Below are 6947 nucleotides of genomic sequence, written 5' to 3'. Positions count from 1 at the left end.
TTATGTAGGACTTCTAACAAGACGAGACGGGCATCCAGGCTGGTTAGCTTTTTATCAATGGATTCCAGGACGTTGCTGTAGCTCCTGTCTGGAGACAAAGTGGAAGCAGCACTGATGGTGCTAGATCGGGAGCATTTGGATGAAGGTGTGTTTGTGGCTGCGGGATTTCCAGCTTTCCCCATTACGATGTTGTCAAAACACTTGTTCAGGTAGCTCTCCAGGCTCGTCAAGGTCTCCTCGTCCAGTTTGTTTTCTCGTAGAATACGAGATAATTATTAGCGTTTAAACCTTACTTTGTTTAATTTTCAATTATTGGCTTGTACTTACCTGAGTGGATTGTATTTGAATTCCAAAAAAAGTAAAAACAAAGCAACTGGACTTGTTTTCCGTAGTTGAAGACGTTTCGCTTCCTCTCCCGGAAGCTTTCTCGATTCAAAAAGTCTGGAGTAATGATGAGTAACAAGCTTTATACCATTGCCCAACAAAGGCCTTGTAATGGCTTAGATAACATGCAAATTCAATCGAAACAGGTCCACCCCTTAGTAATGGGCGGTCGTTAAAGCCATTAAGCCAGCAGATTGAAACGAAACTGGTCCACTCCTCTGTAACGAGGAGTCGTTAGGGTTGTTATTGTATTTGAACTACGTGTATGCCACGTGATCTCAGCCACTCATTCCGCCTCCTCCAAACACAAACATTTATAAGAAATGCACATGTTTATCATGTCACCTGCCGATAACGCCACAACCCATATGCACCAGTGTGAAAAATTGCTTTTTAATTTACCTTTACCAAACAATTATAAATAGAACAGTTGCAGACTTTTTTATTCAACTAGATCAACTAGATCTATTCGTTTTTTTAGTTGTAAAAACTTATTTGATTGGATTGATATCTGCAATTCTTTGTTGATTTAATTTCCTGTAAAATAAAGGCCTCTAGTAGCAAAAAACAACAACAAAAAAAACAACAACAAAAAAACTCGGGACTATCATAATGAAATGTAATAAGGTGCATACTTAAATGTATCTCATGATTAAATATTTTAATTTTGAAAAGCTTGTTACAAGTTTGATAGCTTTGGTAAGAAATGTTCCTTAGAGGAAGTGTTTCTTTGAAATGTTGCTAAATACAAGCAAATTGGCTTTAACAAACCACAAACTCACACATCTTGTCTTTGGCCAGCTTTGAGTGTTGCACAATTTTCACAGTTTTACATCGTTTTCGCAATAAGGACAATTCCCATTTCTGATGTATTGAAACTATCTAGTGATTAAAAACATTCCATAAAATCATTATTCTTATATTTCAAACAAAGCAGCACAGGCTCTTTTTCTGCTGCCGCAGAATCCCTGGCGGCTGCAGCAAGCGGAACGATATCCATCTGTCTAGGGTCAGGTTAGCCATGACTGGGATGCTGCTGGACATTATATTTAGTGCAGCCTCCTGAAACTCAGTATTTTTGGAATGGTTTACACTGGGTGCCACAATCTGTCTTGTTTTTATTTAGAGATGAGGGGGGAGCGTGCCTTGTCCACCAGTCTAGCAGAACAGTAACTTTCCACAAAATATTCCTCCAGAAATACCTGGCAAGTCCTCCTGTCATTGTGTGGAGGAACATGGCCGGCTGCATTTTAAGACACATAGACAGGTTGGGGCTGGATGCTATTCTGTGCTTAGCCAATTTAAGCTTTTTTAAGTTAAAAGGGTTGCCTCGGTTTTATCAGAACGTTTTTAAGTCATGTGCTCTTTTTACATTGTACAGAACTGTTTTTTAGAAGAACTTCTGGTGTGTGGAGCGAGAATGGACGTCTGTGACAGTACGTTGCCGTGTCTGTCGGAGGCATTGTGCAGGTCTGGCACCGGGACCATGAAACCTGGTGGTGGTGGCCGGACCGGACTTTTACAACATCCAGACAGTGGGTTTGCTGCTGGGGGTCTGGTCTGCCAGGCTGGTTCCTGGACTGTGGCTGGTTCCTGGACTTTAGCAAGGTGTTTAATGACATCCATATAAATACAGACTGTGGAAGAACCACCTACTGGTACTATTGGATCTCAGTGCAGCATTTGATACTGTCGATCACTCCATCCTGTTAGAACGCCTGGAGAACTGGGTCGGCCTCTCTGGTACAGCTCTCAACTGGTTTAAATCCTACTTAAAGAACAGAGACTTTTTTGTATCAGTAGGTAACTTTACATCAAAGATGACAAAAATCACATGTGGGGTTCCCCAAGGGTCCATCCTGGGTCCCCTCCTCTTCAATATCTACATGCTCCCTCTTGCTCAGATAATAAAAAACAACAACATCAGCTACCATAACTATGCAGATGACACACAGCTCTACATTACCATGTCACTAGGTGACTATGAACCAGTTCAGGCACTGAGTAAATGCCTAGAAGAAATCAATGCCTGGATGTGTCAAAACTTTCTTCAAATGAATAAAAACAAAACTGAAGTAATAATATTTGGACAAATAGAGGAGAGATTAAAAGTTAGCTCACAGCTTCAGTCGCCACTGGTGAGGCCCGAAATCTGGGTGTAGTGATGGACTCAGACCTGAACCTCCAAAAGCATCTAAAGACAAGATTGACTTTCTATCACCTGAGGAACATTTCCAGGATTAAAGAATTAATGTCTCAGAAGGATCTGGAAAAACTAATCCATGCGTTTATTTTTAGTTGAATTGAATGCTACAATGGTGTTTTCACAGGCCTGCCTAAAAAGTGGATTAGACAGCTGCAGTTGATCCAGAACGCTGCTGTCCGTGTCCTCACTAAGACTAAGAAAGTAGAGCACATCCCAGTTCTAAAGTCATTACACTGGCTCCCTGTATCTCACAGAATAGACTTTAAAATACTTCTGTTAGTCTATCCCTAAATGGCTTAGCACCTAAATACATCACAGACTTGTTATCAGTGTATCAACCATCCAGACCACTAAGGTCCTCTGTCTCCAGCCTTCTCTGCATACCTAGAACCAGAACCAAACATGGAGAAGCAGCATTTAGTTCCTATGCTCCACTTATCTGGAACAAACTTCCAGAAAACTGTAAAAGTGTGGAAAGCCTTAGTTTTTTTTAAATCAAGATTAAAAACACATTTGTTTAAAATTGCCTTTGACTGTTCTAGTTAAACTGTTCTACTGTTTTTAATGTTCTTTTTTGTTTCTACATTCTATCCCTACTTGCTTTTATTCTGTTTTATTTTCCTCCATCTAGAGGACTAAATAAATCCCTGCACATTAAGCACCATTTTCAAACATAAGCTGTTCTCTGCAGTAGGAAGGACTGGCAAAAAATATTTAAATAAATATTTATTTTATAGCCAGAAAAATTAAAGTGAAACAGACAGTGATTACCACTTTTTCAGTGTACCAAAAATCAATGTTGGAAGTTCACAACAGAAGCTTTGGATGGTACTCTTGCACACATCTTAGCTACTTTGAAATGTTGCTGAACTATCATGCATATTGCATGTAATCTCATATTTGTCAGGGTTCAGTTTGGCCTGTCTCACCCCGAAAGCTCTGTTCCTGTTCCACCGGCCGCCGAGGACTCAGTTCCTGCTTCACCGGCCTCAAGTTCCGCGAGTCGTGGGTCCAGGAGGACCCGTCCGTCTCCAACGCTCCCGAGCCCAGTGAGGCGGTCCAGGGGGACCCGCTTCCAGCCATCGCTCCTCAGCCCAGTGAGGTGGTCCTGGGGGACCTGATCCAGCAATCGCTCCCCAGTCCAATGAAGTGGTCCAGGGGGACCTGCCTCCAGACTCTAGTCTCGGCTGCTCCGCTGCCGGCAGCCTGATTCTCTGGTGCTTGGTTGCCGGGGTCGCCCTCTGCGACACCCGCCACAGACTCTGCAGCCCCGCCGCTGGGGTCACCCTTGGTGACACACGCCACAGACTCGCCCACTGGATGCTCCTCTTGGTCATCAGTTGCCACCAGTGGTTCCTCCCAGCACACTCAAGCCGTCGGCCGGGCGGCCCCTCAACAAACTCAAGCCGTCGGCCGAGCAGCCTCCCCCCGGTCTCCAGCCACCGCCCAGCGCACCAAAGAAGTCGCTGTCCAGTGTACTCAAGCTTCCAGGTCAGCAGTAGCCTCTCGAGCCGCTTCCTGATCTCCAGTCGTCGGTCAAGCCTCCACCGCGTCTCCAACCGTGGGCCGAGCCTCTACCAGGTCTCCAGCCTCCTAAGTTCCCCAGTGCTCCCCAGTGGGTACCTGAGCTCTTCCCTGGCCATCAACCCCCTGAACTCTCTTTTGTTCTGCTCATGACCTGTCATCCCAAGTCTCCCTTAATTCACCCTATTGGGGTTGTTTTTTGTTGGACTCTAGCCCCCTGTCTTGAACCTCCTTCCGCCCACCCTGGGTGAGTTGTTTTGATTTTTTGGACTAAAATCTCTCTGTCAACATTGTTCTGTAAATAAGCTGATGTTCTTTCTTTCCACTATATATATGGCCAGAGGCGGGGTACACCCTGGAGAGGCCCGCCAGTCTATCACCGGGCATTAAAGCTGTAGAGGACAAACAATCATTCTCACACGCAATTAATCTAACAGTCATGTTTTTGGACTGTGGGAGGAAGCCGGAGTACCCAGAGAGAACCCACGCATGCACAGTAAATTATCAGCCACTATCTGTCTCTCTCCTCTGCAGAGGTGCCAGTACCAAGCAGACCAACAGTCTGCTCATGAGTCATCAAGAACATTAACCAATACACAATCATAACACAAAGTTCCAGGGGGTACATAAAGGACTTTTTATAGGGGCTTTTTAAGGAGATGCTTCTTCTTTCTTGGCCTGTTCAACACCGTGCTGCATGTAAACCAGAGGTTCTGATAAACAAAATATAATGTGCGGCATCAACTGGCAAGTGATTATTTAAGTGGCATAATTTTTAAAGGAATAAAGGTCACCTAATGTGATACATATATAGCTATGGGGTGGCCAAGGATTTTATTTTATATATAATACTATACTGCCCTGAGAAATACACATCAGTCTATTGCTCATGCAGTTCTTGATTGGATCATCCACAACACTTTCCCTGACACAAAGCAGTCTAAAGGTAATTTAAATATAGTGTCTACAAGAAGGGACAGAACAGACTGGACACCTTGAAAAAGCTTTGGTCATTGTCTGTAGCAACATGCTGCTGATCTTTTCTGTTGTGTAGTGTGTTATCTCTTCTGCCATTATGTGCTGGGGCAGCATCAGATGCAATTGACTTGAAGCATCAGAGTAACTGTCTTGAAGAAATCTTGTTGAGCTTCTATAAAAAAAGAAAGCCGGCTCTGCTCTGGGGACTTATCTAGAACCTCTGGAGATGATTTTACATGGAAGTATTTTTCATCATACGGAGAACATTATAGACAACTCTGAGCATCCTCTTCATCAGATTGTCATATACCGAGTGTCTTCAGTGAGACGCTTCTCTGGATCCACTGTAAGACAGACCGCTACAGTAGATCCTTTCTGCATGCAGCCATGCACAGTTCATTGAAGAAACTCCAGTAACATGTTTAAGAATGTGTTTTTTTATTAAATGTAATAAAAAATTACTCCTAGAAGTAAACTGTATTAAATAAGTTACTGTAATGGCTGTAACTGAGTAAATGTAACTAATTACTACTCACATCTGTATTTTTTTCATAGTAGGAAAAAGTTCATTCTCTGCTGCTGTTTCTACAACTCTGCAGTATTTCCGCTCATTAACCTGGCACCTCTGAAAAGTTGCAATTCATACTGTTACCACAGAACAGAATTCAGTTTTGATTTTATCCAGTTTATTTATACAGTGCCAAGTCATTATAGGTTATCTCAAGGGACTTCAGAGTGTCAATTCTATCAATCATACAGAAAGATTGGTTAAAAAATGTAGTATGCAAGGAAACCCAGCAGATTGCAAGTCTTTAACTTATAACATTCACTCCTCCTGAAAGAGCACAGAAGAAAAACTGAATCCTAATATATGTCATATGCAGAGCATACACGGTTCACTTATACAACTGCAATACCACTGCAAGGCGGATATTTATGGCACTGGACCGTATTACGTGGGAATGCAGGACAACATTGGTTTTCCAGCTGTTTATGGTTATATTAACGGCTGATCAATAGAGGATCCTCTAAAAGGGAAACCAGACCCATTCTATGTGCCCGAAGCAAACAGGACAGTTTTAAAGGAGAAGTCCGGTCAAAATCAGAATTCAAACTGCTGAAAGTACTTTAAATATAAAACTACTACATACTGTGCAAAAAATTATAAGTTTTTTTAATTATGAATAATTTTCATTTAATCATGTTTATGTGGAGGAATCCATCTTGTTCAAGAATAGTACTGTCACCTCCCACTTTTTGACGTCACTCGGCGGACCCGCAGTTGAGCAAGTTTCAACGCTCTCTTTATCACGGCGCACTATTTTCCAACATGGTGACGACTGGTGCTCTGTACGAAGCAGAGAGTGATGAAGTACTTAGTGACAGTGATGGGAGCTCCGTGGAACTATCATCATCTGATAGCGATATGGATTTTTTTAGAAGAGTTTCTTGACAGAAACCGGACTTTTGACGGAATCCAGCCTACCTATTTCCAGTGCAAACTCAGTCGGGTCCTACAGTATATATGTATACACGTGTGTGTGTGTGTGTGTGTTTGTGTGTGTGTGTGTGTGTGTGTGTGTGTGTGTGTGTGTGTGTGTGTGTGTGTGCGCGCGCTGCGCCGCAGCATGGCTTTTCCGGCGCTGCAGCGGAGCGCACACACACACACACACACAGCGGAGGAGAGATCGCTGAAGTGACTTAAGTTATATATTTGCCCTCTAGTAAATAGGGCAGGTGGTCATTATTGTATAAATATTAAAATATAAGAGCGTTCCAGCACATGCTGGGGCGGAGGGATACCACATCACATGTGGTATCCTTCCGCCCCTCTGCTCGGTGACCATCCCCGCAA

This window comes from Fundulus heteroclitus, chromosome 5 (genome assembly GCF_011125445.2).
Source record: "Fundulus heteroclitus isolate FHET01 chromosome 5, MU-UCD_Fhet_4.1, whole genome shotgun sequence".
NCBI lineage: Eukaryota > Metazoa > Chordata > Actinopteri > Cyprinodontiformes > Fundulidae > Fundulus > Fundulus heteroclitus.
Note: the sequence above shows the minus strand (reverse complement) of the source record.